We start from the raw sequence: 15,882 nt of genomic DNA, 5'->3' as shown, positions 1-15,882 counted from the left end.
CACCTTGATCTTGGACTTCTAGCTTCCAGAACCGTGAGAAATGAATTTCTATTGTTTGCAAGCCACCCAGTCTGTGGTATTTTGTTACAGCAGCTCAAATGGGCTAAGACAGGTCAGAGGGTGGTGTGGGGTGTACAAGGCTTCTGCTTCCTGGAACATCTCTCTCCTCACTCATCCCACCAAATCTTCGTGAAATTCTAACACCCCTCCCCAAAAGAAAACTGAAAAACGAAACCAACCGAACAAAAGCTGCCTGGCTTACATGCCCCAACCCATGGGGTGGCTGAGGCCTCTTTGAAGGACCCTACACCTAACTCCTTGATTTGGGGTCAGCCCTAAAATAGAATTTGTGTTTGTATTGAGGTATTGTGATATCCCAGAAACACTTTAAGAGACCTGAGGATGAGGGGGCTGCATCCATGTGGAATATTTAGAAGACATCATTTCACATGGACCCCAGTTTTCAAATTATAACAAAAATCAAATACTCAATTGTTGGTCACAGCACAATAGTAAAGAAAACAGAAGGAGGCCCACTAGCTTTCCAAACAAAGATCTTATTCAGCTTCCCGATCACACATGTTGAAATCTCCATTCCCTCATAACACTTGAAATTGCTTCAGCCCATTATGGGGCCAGGGATCACTCCCTCTGGAGGCTTAGACAAATAGCCAAGTTCCTTAGGTGAAGGTCATCATCGGATTTGCTTTCCTACCAGATGGTTTCCAACCGCCTGGATGTCATCCCTCCCACCTCCTGGCCTGCAGCTGGAGTGACCACTCTTGCAGCCAATTTCACTTTGTCTCTTATGAGCCTCTCCCTTGGCAGCTGTCCCAAGAAAAGTGAAACTTGATGATGGAATTTAAAAGTCTTTAGAAATGGAAAACTAAGCTAGGAAGCACATAATAAGTGTTTGATAAGAAGAATGAACGAATAAATGAATGAATTTATTCCATGAGCCAACAACCTCATTAATAAGGGAAAAATATATATATATATCAGGATTTTTTGAAGTTTGTTCCTCAGCACACCCGCTCTAGAATCAGCTGGTGGGTTTGTTAATACTACACATTTCTGGATCCTACCCCAGACCAGCTCAATTAGAATCTTTGAGAGAATTGACTTGGACTCGGCATTGCTAACAAACAATGCTAACTCCTCAGGGAGTTTCTTGGGTTAACAGAGTTTGAACAGCAATGTGCCACAGGCTCCGTAGCCTCGAGAATTCTGAACCAATGACTGTCAGTCAAGGAACTCTGTCATCATGAATAATATCAAGTGGTTCCTTTTCTTGAATAGCGGTCTGGGGAAATATTAACAGATACTCACTTTGGTTTGTGGGCTGAGCTAAAGCAAAGAAAAGCCTAGTAGAGCCAAAGGACTCATAAAAGCAAGTGCATGAAATATGCTACGTCGCGTTTCCGCGGTGAAAGGGAGCCCAGTGACTGCTGTTTCCTAGAGAAAAACAGACGATGTCGAACAATGCATTAAAATGGTGCCTGGTTACTGGGAATTTCACAGGGAACTCCAATTTCGCTTCATGCAGACAGCAAGCAGAGCAGAAAAACAGAAGTGCACGTGGCTCCAGAGCACTCTGATTTCAGAAAAAGACAGGGGAGTTTTCCTGAACAATTACTCTCCTGAAAATACCAAGTGCCAACTACAGAGCTCACGTCTAGACTCAACAGAATATCGTGTCAGTTCGAAGGACTATTTCATGGCTGCTAAGAAAGCCTGTAATGTTACACAATTAAATCGCATTAAGTAGAGCTTGCTTCCAAAAATTTATCTTCATGGATAAAAGCTCGTTGTTGCTTCACAAAGGGACCATCTGTAAAGAGGTCCCAGAATCAAAGGAGCATCCTGCTGACCAGTGTCCTTACCTTTTTCAGAAGCTGTGGGGACACAAACTACAAGTTCTTACTTGTTAGACAGAAAAAATCACTGACTCCCTAACTTCTAGGGGGCAGAACAGTGTGGAGTTTCATAAAGGTATAAAGTTTCTACGTAAGCCTTTCTCACCTGTTCTTTTCACTGTCAATTAATTCTCCATCATGCCTCCCACCCCCACACCTCACAGCCTTCCTCTTTCTTCTGTGGGTTTCTCGCTTTAGACAAAATTGGGAAATAGGGGAAGTTTGTCTGCACAGCTCCTCACCTTCCCTCTTGGTCCCGCTTTTCTGCCTCTCCCCAGGGCCCGAAGCCCTCATGCTCTCCCTCCATCTTCTGCCTCTGTTCACCAAACATAGGCTAGTATGGGGTCTGCCCAGAGCCTGAGGCCCGGGTCTATCCTGAGTGGCTCACAGCCTGTTACATACTGCTCCCCACCAGATTTCATGAGGACAAGAGTCTAAATGTCAGTGACTGAAAGTGGCTTAACACCACCCCCTTTACACGGATAACTTCCAAACCATCCACTGACTTGGCCATCCATCTGCACCTCAGATATTCAACTACTCACAGCAAATGGTGATCCTCACAGTGGGTCCAAGCTGAGCCAGCCCTGATAGCCTAGTGGTTAAAGTTTGGCGCTTCACTGCTTTGGTGACCCAAGTTTGGTTCCTGGTTGTGGAACCACACAACCTGTCAGTTGCCATGCTGTGGCAGCAGCTCACATAGAAAAACTAGAAGGACTTACAACTAGAATATACAACAATTACTGAGGCTCTGAGGAGGGGGAGGAAAAAAGAGGAGGATTGTCAACAGATGTTACCTCAGGGTGAATCCTTCCCAGCAAAAAATAAAATGTAAATTAAAAAAAAAATGGGTCCAAGCTAAACTGTCGTCCCTCATTCCTAGGAATATTCTCCTAACTCCACTGTTGGCCATTGGTGCTGATGTGAAGTGGGGGATTTGATCTTTGGACCCTCTCTTCCATATTCCTCTCTCTATACTCCCTCCCAGCTCTTATGAAGTCCCTTTTATACCATATCCTCTCAAATTTACAGTGAACATTTGTCCCACTTTGCCCGGAAGAGTCCTAGCTTATGTCTGTTATCCGGGTGTCTCAGCTGGGTACCACCTTGTTTCACCCTTAGAAATGACCTGGTATGAATGATAAATTATATGGTTATCCTACTTACAAAAAAAGATATAACGATTAATCATTTTACCTCAGTGTGAATTTAAAACTATTCTCATGGGCATTTGCACTTTAATCCTTCTCTGTATTTTTAAATGGAAGTTAGTCCCTGCTTGAAAAAACGTAGACACCAAGAGGTAGGATGAATAAATATTTTGAGGTGCAAAGGGACAGGTTGCTCACTGTGGCCTAGAGGCTGATGAAAACCAGAATAAGCCCATCACAGCGCTTATCACACTGCATTCTAATAATCTGTTTACTGGTCCGATGTCCCTTCTTTGATGTAGCCGTTGAGAGCAGGGACCAGGCCTTATTTCTCTCCATCTTTCTACAGTTAGGCAACTGGCCCATAATAGGCCCTCGTTAAATATTTGTTGAGTGTATAAATAAAGCAAAGATCAAAAGAATGGAGTGAGGGGTGGGGAGGGAATGAGTCTATCAGGTTATGACTAATGTATATAACAGTCCAATCACCCTGAGCTTAATCAAAGGCTGAATGGAGGGTTGCTAAGAAGCAATAGTTCTTAGAGGTGTGAAAGGGAGAGATATGTTCATAAAGAGCAATGAGTCCTTTCTATTCCTGCAGGTCCTTAAAGACATATGTTAACATCTCTGTACTTGGCACATAGAACACGTGGAATAATCATTTGATTTTTTTTATGAGTAAAAGACAAAACTCCAAACTATTAATTGTGCCTGTATGGTGAGTATCTGTTGTTTAGAATATCCAAAAGAGCACTTTCCTTCCTTCTCCTGTAAGTATTCCTTCTCCCCAAACAACCCTGTGGCTTGAACGGGATTTGCCATTTTCTTTTCGATCCCACCCCACTGGCCATAGTGATTGTTTCAGAGGTCAGTACATATCTAACCTGAGCCAGGCCAATCACATCAACCCTCTGCCCTGGGCACCACTGATTGTTCAGAGCTGGACCTGAAGCAAGCCCAAGATGGGCCAATGAGAGACTTACCTGTGTTTACTTTGAGAGTCTCAGATCCCTGGGGGTGGAGGTGTGAGCCTGTGGATTGACCACACCTCCCACAGTGAAGAAGGAGCTGTTCTCAGCAGGAGAGATGGATGCCAACTTGGAGAGAAGCAGAGTCAGAGGGAGCTTGACAGGCATCCCTGGGCCCCCCTGCAGCACCCACATGACCTCTGTCCACCAGAAAGTTTGAATAAGTTTCTGTTATCTGCCACCAGAAGAGACCTAACTCACTCAGCTTGATGCTCAGACTCAGCCATTTCAGGTGAGCTGAATGTTATTCTTGGTACAAAAAGATGATTTTGTTGCATTTTACGTGTGTTATCGTTGTCCTCATGCAATCATGAGAATCCAGCTGCTAAAACAAGTAGCTCTCCATGTAATTCAATTCCTTGTGAAACCCAACACAAATGACTTATTTTCAAAATTCAGTTTTGTTTGTTATGAAAAATCTAGCTTTATTTCTTGTCATTGCAAAATTTTATTTAATGGTTCAGAAATTCACTTTAAAACATTCAAATGACTCTTGTCTACATTAATATATTTCCTAGACTATGTCAGTCAAATCTTGATTTCTGTTTTTTGCATATCTTTTGTCCTCAGAACTTCTGCAGCTGGCTGCCTTTAAGTACAGCTTAGCTACTTTACAAAGAAAGATATTCTTTTTTCTTTAAATTAAAATAGATACAGAAACTGCTTTGAGCTGCTTCCCTCTTCTCATGGATTTCTTAGATCTGGGACACATATTTCTGTTTCATTTCAGCCAAAAAGCAAGGAGAATATAAGTAGTGAAATAAATAATACTGATGTAAAGGACATGAATTTTTTGTTTGCACACAAGATTAATATACACTATCAATTATTGAGACTACCAAAAAAGCTAACTCAATCTTAGGCTGAATAATGAAAGAATATCTTCGGTAATAAGGAAGATGATTGGTAGTTCTCTACTTTTCATTTTTGAGCCCAGTGGAGTATTATTATGTGCAATTCAGGATGCCGCTCCTGAAGAGTGATATTCACAAACTCATCAAGTTCCAGTGTCCAGGAAGCTGAAGATCTGAAGTCTGTGACATTTTGGGGAATGGGTGGGAATACTGAGGATGAGCCAGAAAAGAAAATAAACTGTGGAAAATTGAATACTACGATCGTGTCAGATGGAAGAGAATAACTACTTATCAAGGATCTTACAGAGGGGATTCGGGCAGAGCATAAAGATTTAGAAGTCTAGAATCCTTTCTGCCTGCTCTTCTGCTATGGATAGCAGAGCAGAGTGCAGAGCAAGTGCAGACCTGGGTTTGGATCCTAGCTCTGCCATGTGTTATCTATGTAGTTCTGGGCAAGTTTTTAACCTTGGAGAGTCTCTATTTCTTCATCTATTAAAAGAGCAATAATAACATTAAACTGCGGTGTTTTTGTGAAAATTAAATAGGGTAAGTAAGTATCACCCAACTACCCTCAAGTTATTTAGCCTTCTGGGTCCTTCACCCTTTCCTTTCCAAAAGTTAAAAACAGGCCTCTCATACAGATATAGAATGTATACACGCCAAAGACTTATGTAACTCATTGACGAGGGAAGCTCCAGAATGGTAAAGCTGGTTCAAAGGAGTATGGTAGAGACAGAAATATTTATAGTCACTGAAAGAAAGACTGTTCCAATAAGGTTGCTAAATGAGTGACAAAACTGGTGAATGATCCACAGGGCAATAAAACTGCAACCTTTGAGGATTATCTTTTCTCTGGGTGGAAATCTTTTCACTGGGATTATCTTTTCTAGGTGTAGAGGAGGGAAAAGTATTTTCCTCTACCCATTTTAGGTTATTCTGCTGAGGCCCTGTAAATAAGACTGGCCAAAGACAGACTAACAAGAGAAAAACAAGCAGAAGGTTATTAGCATATGCCTAGTTCTTACACATGGGACAAGTGCGGTCAGAACCTGGGTTTATAGATCATTTGAGGGCAAAGCAAAGGAAAAGTGGTGTGGGGCTTCTGGGCAGTTTGAGGGACTATAGAGAGGAGGCAAGTTAAGGGCAGGTGACCTGGAAAAGTATGGTTAATAAGGATCATTTTGTAAGGTGGTTTAGTACCTCTTCCTGGTCCCACAGGGAGATACCTTTTAAAAATTGAAATTTCCTTCATACATGTAAATTTCCTTCGCAAAAAGAAAATGCGTGCCCTGTTTTTAGAATTTTTCCTACATCTGCTGGTTCTCAGTGGCCTGTAGCTCAAAATAATCCATATGTCAAAGAGGCGTATTTTGAGGTGGCATCTTCTGCTACCCCTTATATGGGGGAAAAGACATTTGCGTTAATCAAAACCACAATGAGATATCACCTCAGACTTGTTAGAATGGCTACCATCAAAAAGACAAGAGATAACAAATGCTGGCGAGGATGTGGAGAAAGGGCACTGTTGGTGGGAATGTAAATTGGTACAGCCACTATGGAAAACAGTATGGAGGTTCTTCAAAAAATTAAAAATAGAACTACCATATGATCCAGCAATCCCACTTCTGGGTATTTATCTGAAAGAAACAAAAACACTATGTCAAAGAGACATCTGCACCTCCATGTTCATAGCAGCATTTTACAATAGACAAGACATGAAAAAAACCTATTGTCCATCAATGGATGAATGGATAAAAAAGTTGTGAGATATATATATATAATGGAATATTATTCAGCCATAAAAAATGAGGAAATCCTGCCACTTGTGACAACACGGATGAACCTTGAGGGCATTGTGCTAAGTGAAATAAGAAAGACAGAGATAGACACATGCTATATGACCTCATTTATATGTGGAATCCAAAAAACAAAATCAAACTCATAGAAAAAAAGATCAGATTTGTGGTTACCAGAGACAGGTGGTGGCGGGAGAGGGAATTGGATGAAGGTGGTCAAAAGATACAAATTTCCAGTTATAAGATAAATAAGTATCAAGGGTGTAATGTACAACGTGATGACTACAGTTACCACTGCTGTATGATATATAGGAAAGATGTTAAGAGAGTCAATCCTAAGAGTTCTTATCACAAGGAAAAAATATATATGTATATGTATATATATATATTTGTATCTATATGAGTTGATTGATGTTAACTAAACTTATTTTGGTAACCGTTTCATGATATATGTAAGTCAAATCATTGTGCTGCGCAAATGTGAACTTATACCATGCTGTACGTCAATTATATCTTAATAAAACCAGAAAAAAAAGACATTTGCATTGTGGTCAGATAAGGATCACTTTCAACAAGTTAACATCCACCCTTACAGAGTTGTAAAATATCCTAATCAATAGTAAATAGTGAGTCAAATGCCCCCAGAGAATGAGCTAATCCTTGGGTGGGCCTGCTAGGTGGTGCTCCAGGCTGACACTCACAGGATATGCAGTCATCCTGTTGACTATTTCCAAGTTGTTGATCTTTTCTCCTCAATACTTTAATAGACAAACAAACTATCTCAAGCTCCATCCCACAAAAGTCCAGTTCCACCCTCAATTTTCAGAGGATTCCTGGGGTCTTAGATTCTTCTGGTCACTTTGATTTCCTGCCGTGATGGTTAGCTTTGTATGTCAACCTGGCCAGATTATAGTACTCAGTTATTCAGTCAAATAGGAATCTGGGTATTGTTGTGGTTGTTTTGTAGATGTGGTTAACTTGTAACAGTTGACTTGTAGCTAAGACAGTTACCTCAATAATGTGACTGGTCCTGATCCATTCAGTTGAAAGGCCTTAAGAGCAAAACTGAGGTGTCCCTGAGGGAGAAGAAATTCTGCCTCAAGCCGGCAATATGAGCTTCTGCCAGAGAGTTTCCTGCCTGCTGGCCTGCCCCTAGATTTTGGACTTGCTGCCCCCACAATCAAGCAAGCCAATTCCTTGAAATAAATCTCCTAATGTATATATATCATATATGATATATATATATATAGATATATATGTATCTCCTCCTGGTCCTGTTTCTCTTGCCAGCCCTCTTGCTTCCTGTGGCTACCTTCCTTACTCTGCCCCAGTTTGCATTATGCATTGGCACTACCAAACTTCACTAGTCCAAGGCAGAGTGTGTCACCATCTTTAACAGAAGCTTCAGGGATAATGGAGGATAATACAACAGGACTACTGGATATCATTTTTCTTAATAGCCATCTGTGAGCAACGCAAGAGGATTTCTCACTGGTCAGCATTTCCTTGATCCCAACCTGTTACTATGTTGGAACCTGTCCCAGAATCTGTCCTCCTTAGCTCTTTTCCTGGATGCTGGGTCTCTAAACTTCAATCTCCTCCAACTGCCAAAAGAAAAATCAAAATTGCCCTCACTCTATTATACAAAGAATATAAATTCCATGGAGGCAGGAATCTTGCTCTGTTTTATTTCCTGATAGATCCCAAGCACCAAGAACAATAACATGCAGTAAGGCACTCAGTAACCACTTGTTGAGTGAACGAATGAACGAAACGGATGCAAAGCTTTCTCCTCCCAATGACTCCCATTCTAGTTTAGTCCTCAGTGGCCTACTTTGCATAACTTAGAAGTCCACTAACAATCTTTGCAAAATAAATTGTCCCCTATCTTTTCCTGGATGGTTGGCAGTAGATAGGTGTGATGGTCAGTTTTATGTATCAGCTTATCTTGGTTATAATAATTAGTTATCCAAACACTGATACAGGTGTTGCTGTAAAGGTATTTTGTAGATGTAATTAAAGTCCATAATCAGTTTATTTTCTAAGGGAGATTATCTTGTAGCTAATCTGGGTAGGCCTGATACAATCATTTGAAAGGTTTAAGAGCAGAATTGAGGCTACTCTGAAGAAGACGAAATTCCCCTGTGTATAGCAGCTTTATCCCATGCCCAAGAGTTCCAGCTTGCCCTTCCTGAAGGCCTGCCTTCTGGATTTCAGACTTACCTTGCCAGCCCCTGCAATTGCATAAACCAATTCCTTGTAATAAGTCTCTTAATATATAGCTTCTGCTGGTTCTGTTTCTCTTGTTGAACTCAGAATGATACAATAGGGTATAGGGCTGGTGGCCACAGTAATATTTTTTAAAGCAATTTTTCTTTCCTTTTTCATGTATAATAAGACCCTAGCATAGAGCCTAACGTATAATGAACATTAGTTAAAAGGTAGCTATCATTACTATTCTACAACTCAGAGAAAACCATCTAAATCCAGGACTTATTTGAATTTCACCAGCCTTTGAAATTCTAGTTATTTCTGCCAGAAAACCTTCTCACACTTAATTGGTAAATGATTAACTAAGGGATAGTCCAGATCACTACTATCATTCATTTTCAATCCGACACAAGCACAATTGTGGAATAAGTTTTCTCTCTGATAAAATATGTTTAATGGAGTAGGATTTCAGTGGAGGTAACCTATAGAACTGCGTAGTGGACATCTGTCATCTATAACAGCCCCCATCTTTTAAACTGCACCTCTCCACATTTTGGTATTTTCCCATTGTGAATCCTGCCTTCTCAAAGAATTGTTTCTTTTAATCCTTATATTTCCTAGCCTCCTTGCTTCTAGAAAGCAGACTTGTGACTTAGATCTCATAGGTCAGAGTTACCTGAGCAGGACTTGGTTTGGAATGAGTTCCATGAGGCTGGGCCTGGGTACTGGCATGGGCCTGGGACAGTGGTGGGAGTGGCTCCCTTATCACAATTCTATGGCCCTACGAGTCATTCCTGGAAGTCTGGTCTAGAACCCAATGCTCCAGCCCTCCCAATTCTGTGAGTTATCCAGTATCTCATAATAAATCCCTTGCTGTTCAAACCGACAAGAGTGAATTGACTGTGAGTAATTAAACATCCTGACTGGTACAAATGACTTGGGCCATGGAAGATGTTCTATACAACTTTGCTGAATTAATTACATATTTTATGTTTAAATTTATTTTTAAAATAGAAATGTAAATTATGCCCATGGGGGGAAATTTTGCTAAGAGTACAGGTGAATATAAAGTGAAAAATAAGTCTCCATCACCCTCCTTGCCCCAACAACCCTCCAGTCTGACTCCCAGAGGCAACAACCATTAACAATTCTTCTTGAGTTCATTCAGAAAATGTTGGTATATGTATACACACACATATGCACATGCAAACACACACACAGCCCTAACTTATTTAAACTCAAAAGGAACATACTATACTCTTCTGTAACTCAATTTTTTTTTACTTGATAATGTATCTAGACATCTTTCTAAATTAGTACATATGGATCTACTTCATTATTTTTAATGGTTGTGGGGTAATCTAGTATATGAATGTGCCTTAATTTATTTAAACAGGCCCCATTGATGGGCATTTGTGTTGTTACTAACTTCCTGCTCCTCTATCCACATCCTTTGTAAGTTGGTGCAATGATGTGTCTGTGTACACACACACACACACATTTGCACATTTGTGAAGTTTATCTATACAATAAATTCCCCAAAGTGGAATTGCTACATCAAAGGGTGTACAAACTTTAAATGTTGATAGATATTGCTAATTTCCCTTCCAAAATGTTACGAAAATATATATTACACTCAGCAGTTTTCCCCTCAGGCATTAATGAGCTTTAAACTGCAGCAGCTGGATTTTTGTTTGTTTGGTTGTTTTTAGAATTTTGCCTCTTAAACATCGCTTTCTGGGTTTATTTGCTTACTCAAACAAAAGAGCAGAGGCAAGGAGAAGAAAATGAGACAGAACAGAAGAAGAGAAGACAGAGGCTCAGACCCAAGGCCTGAGGAAAGCTCAGCCTAAGAAGCAAGGCTCAGGCAAGGAAGCTTGTGCTGGCAACATGTGACCAGGCAACGGGTTCCTCGGACAGGGGGCAGCCTGCGGGATTTACTGCAAATCATCAAATGTAGCGCTGCAGACACAGCAGACTAATTAAGTGGAATATGTCAGTGCATATGACATAGAAGCTACATGAAACCAATCTACACTTACATGTCATGTCCTAGCAAACGATCCAGTATTCTGGAACGTGAACAAAACAAGCTATGTGTGTCTATTCCACGACTTTGGTGAGACACCTGAAGCCTGTATTGCATGAGGTGCTGCAAACCTTCTCACATCACTGATATAGTCAGCTCCACTAGCTACGGTGTAAAATTAACATTGACCATCAGTGTTTCTCCAGCTCTGTTGCCTCCTGCTTTTCGGGAAGACTAACTGTCCTCATAACCCTTCAAGTAGTTCTGACGTCCTCAGGCATTGTCCACATGTGCTCAGGAGATTAATTCTTTCGTCTGCCTATGTAGAATCATCTTGGAGCCTCTTCAACTTCTCTGGTGACTGTGATGGTGTCTTCTCCAGTTGTCAATACCCAAAGAAGCAATTGTGCTACTGGCAGTGAAAGAAACCAGAATATGTTACCCCAAAATATGCTACTTTGGCGTAAGGATTATTTTGAGCTGAAGGAATTGAGAAGAAGCAGATAGAAGAAAAGCTCCCCGCCTTTCCTTTATATCCTAAAAGCAGGACATAAATTTTCAAAGGTACCCTTCCTCCCCTCTCTACCAGGAAGGACAAAAGTTAATCACTGGGACAATTTATCAACCTGGAGAAGGCACCGGAGGAATCTACATGACACACTTTACTAACTAGCCTTTATTTACTGTTAGTTTCTCATATATTTACCTTCCCAGGGTTTGCTACTCTTGGAAGCCTAAAGCTTCTTTCCTTTGTCCTGTCATTTCTCTATAAATTTATTGTTCTTTGTTGAGGATATTATATACGCCTGAATTCTAAGTCACGTCTTTGAGTTACTCATCTCTGAATACTCCCAATTGTTACATGCATGATACACGTTAATAAGCTAGTTTGTTTGTCTCTTGTTAATTTGTCTTTTATACAGAGCTCCAACCAAGAACCTAAGATGGGTAGAGGAAAAATTTTTCATCCTCTGTAGTAGATAAACTTCTAGGTAGTCTTTCCAGAACACAGAAATCACCCTCAAGAATATCCCAAGGTTTACATTTAACAATTTGCAATTGCTCTCAGTTTCCTGAGACAGAAAGAAAGCCAGGTCTAATGTAGAGTACCTGGGTGCTCTCTCATAATTTTGTCATCTCTCAAAGACTCTCCTTATCCCTTCCTAACACTTAATTTTTAGCATGGAGAGAATTCTCTTGGACAGGGAAGCAGAAATAAAGCAAGATCCAAAGAATCCCGCTGTTTCTGTGTTACTCATCAACACGGCACCATAAAGCTCAAATCAGGGGCTTATAGCTTTTTCTTTTGGGGTATACTTGAGGGGGATGTCTATATTCTGAAAAGGCTACTCAAAAGTTTGTATTTTTAAATGAATAATACTTTATTAGAATTGTACATTCAAAATCCCAGTTCTTGTATTTTTAATTCCAACTTATGAATCTTCTATATCAACTCATGAATCTATTTATTCACTAAAAAATAACTGCCAGGCTTTGGTCCAGGAACTGGGGATAAATCAGGAACAAAACGAATGAAACATCTTACCCTCATGAAGCTTACATACTAATGGGGGAAAGACAGAAAATAAACAAAATGAACAAGTAAATTATATACTATGCTGGAAGGTGATAATTCCCATGAAAACAAATAAAATGGGGGAAGGGAGAAGGGAACACATTTTAAAATAGGGTGGCAGAAAGAGGCTCCACTGAGAAGGTAAACACCTTCAAATATTTTATTTTATTTTATTATTTTTTCCAGCTTTATTGAGATATATTTGACAAATAATATTTGTACATTTAAGTTGTATACCATGTTGATTTAATACACCTATAAACACCAAAATGATTACCACCGTAGTGTTAGCTAGCACCTCCATCATGTCACATTATTATTTCATTGTTGCAGTGAGAACATTTAAGACCTGTGCTCTTAGGAACTTGCAAGTACACAATACAGTATCATTAACCATAATCACCATGCTGTGTATTAGGTCCCCAGAACTTACTCATCTTATAACTGTAAGTTTGCACTCTTTGACCAACATCTCCCCATTTCCTCCCCACTAGCCCTGGTAACTACCATTCTACTCTCTTTCTATGAGTTGAGCTTTTTTAGATTCCACATAAAAGTGAGCTCAGGGGCCAGCCCTGTGGCGTAGCCATTAAGTGTGCGTGCTCCGCTGCTGGGGGCCTGGGTTCTGATCCTGGGTGCGCACCAGTGCACCGCTGTCAGGCCATGCTGTGGCGGGGTCCCATGTAAAGTGGAGGAAGATGGGCACAGATGTTAGCCCAGGGCCAGTCTTCCTCAGCAAAAAAAGAGGAGGATTGGCATGGATGTTAGCTCAGGACTGATCTTCCTCACAAAAAAAAACACCCGTGAGATCATACATTATTTCTCTTTCTCTGACTTATCTCACTTAGCATAATGCCCTCAAGGTCCATCCATCTTGTCACAAATGGAAAGATTTCCTACTTTCTCATGACTGAATAATTTTCCGTTATATATGTGCCACATCTTCTTTATCCATTAATCTGTTGATGGACGCTTGGATTGTTTCCATATCTTGGCAATTGTGAATAATGCTGCAATGAACATGGGAGTGCAGATATCTCTTCGAGATCATGTTTTCATTTCCTTTGGATATATACTCAGAAGTGAGATTATTGGATCATATGGCAGTTCTATTTTTAATATTTTGAGGAACCTCCATACTGTTTTCCATAGTGGCTGTACCAATTTACATTTCCACCAACAGTAAACAAGGATTCTCTTTTCTCTACATCCTTGTCAAAACTTGTTATATCTTGGCTCTTTGATGATGGCCATTCTAACAGGTGTGAGGTATTATCTCATTAGGGTTTTGATTTGCATTTCCCTGATGATTGAGCACCTTTTCATGTACTTGTTGGTGATTTGTTTATCTTCTTTGGAGAAATGTCTATTCAGTTCCTCTGCCCATTTTTTAATTGGATTGTTTCGGTTTTTTTGCTATTGAGTTGTATTAAGTATTTATATATTTTGGATTTAATGCCTTATCCATGATTTGCAAATATATTCTCCCATTCCATAGCTTGCCTTTTCACTTCGATTGTTTCTTTTGTTGTGCAGAAACTTTTTTGTTTGACGTAGTCCCACTTACTATTTTTTGCTTTCATTGCTTGTGCTTTTGGTGTCATATCCAAAAAATAATTCCCAAGACCAATGTCAAAAAGTTTTCCCCTATATTTTCTTCTAGGAGTTTCACGGTTTCAGTTCTGCATTTAAGGCTTTAGTCCATTTTGAGTTAATTTTTGTGAGTGGTATAAGACAGGGGTCCAATTTCCTTCTGCGTGTGGTTATCCAGTTTTCCCAAAAACATTTATTGAAGAGACTATCTTTTCCCCATTAAGAATTCTTGGCTTCCTTGTCAACTGCTAGTCGACTGTATATGTGGGGCATTTCTGGGCTCTCAATTCTGTTCCATTGGTCTATGTGTCTATTTTTATGCCGGTACCATACTGTTTTGATTACTACAGCTTTGTAGTATAGTTTGAAATTAGGAAGTGTGGTGCCTCTGCTTTGTTCTTCTTTCTCAGGATTGCTTTGACTATTGAGAATCCTCATAGTTTCATACAAATTTTAGGGTTATTTTGTCTATTTCTGTGAAAAATGCTATTGGAATTTTGATAGGGATTACGTGGAATCTGTAGATGGCTTTGGGTAGTATGGACATTTTAAAAATATTAATTCTTCTGATCCATGAACATGGGGTATCTTTTCATTTGTTTGTGTCTTCTTCAATTTCTTTCATTAAGGTCTTGCAGTTTTCAGTGTACAGATCTTTCACCCCCTTGGTTACATTTATTCCTAAGTATTTTATTGCTCTTGCTGCTACTGTGAATGGAATTTTTAAAATTTCTTTTTCGGATAGTTTGTTGTTGGTGTATAGAAATGTAACTGATTTTTGTATGCTGATTTCGTATCCTGCAACTTTGGTGAATTCGTTGGTTAAATCTAACATTTTTTTTTTTTGGTAGGGTCTTTAGGATTTTCTGTATGTAAGATCATATCTGCAAACAAAGACAATTTTACTTTTTCCTTTCGAATTTGGATGCCTTTTATTTCTTTTTCTTGCCTGATTATTCTGTCTAGGACTTCCAGTACTATATTGAATAGGAGTGGTGAGAGTAGGCACCCTTGTCTTGTTCCTGATCTTAAAGGAAAAGCTTTCAACCTTTCACCATAAGGCATAATGTTAGCTGTGGGGTTATCATATATGGCCTTTGTTATGTTGAGGTGCTTTCCCTCTACACCCAATTTTTTGAGTATTTTTTATCATGAAAGGCTGTTGTATTTTGTCAAATGCTTTTTCTGCATCTATTGAGACAAACATAAGTTTTTATCTTTCATTCTATTAAAGTGATGTATCACATTAACTTATTTACATATGTTGAACCATCCTTGCACCCCAGGAATAAATCCCACTTGATCATGGTGTATGATCCTTTTACTGTGCTGTTGAATTTGATTTGCTAATATTTTCTTGAGAATTTTTGCATCTATATTCATTGAGGGATATTGGTCTGTAGTTTTCTTCCCTTATAGTGTCTTTATTTGGCTTTGGTATCGGGGTAATGCTGGCCTCATAAGATGAGTTTGGGAGTGTTCCCTCCTCTGTAATGTTTTGGAAGAGTTTGAGAAGGATTTGGGTAAATTTATCTTTAAATGTTTGGTAGAAATCATCAGTGAAACCATCTGGTCCTGGGCTTTTCTGTGTTGGGAATTTTTTGATTACTGATTCAATCTCCTTACTCATGATTGATCTGTCAAAATTTTCTATTTTTTCATCATTCAGTCTTTGTAGTTTGTGTGTTTCTAGGAATTTATCCATGTCTACTAGGTTATCCAATTTGT

The sequence above is a fragment of the Diceros bicornis genome, chromosome 4 (assembly GCF_020826845.1).
Source record: "Diceros bicornis minor isolate mBicDic1 chromosome 4, mDicBic1.mat.cur, whole genome shotgun sequence".
In the NCBI taxonomy this organism is placed as follows: domain Eukaryota; kingdom Metazoa; phylum Chordata; class Mammalia; order Perissodactyla; family Rhinocerotidae; genus Diceros; species Diceros bicornis.
This window is presented reverse-complemented; position numbering follows the sequence as displayed.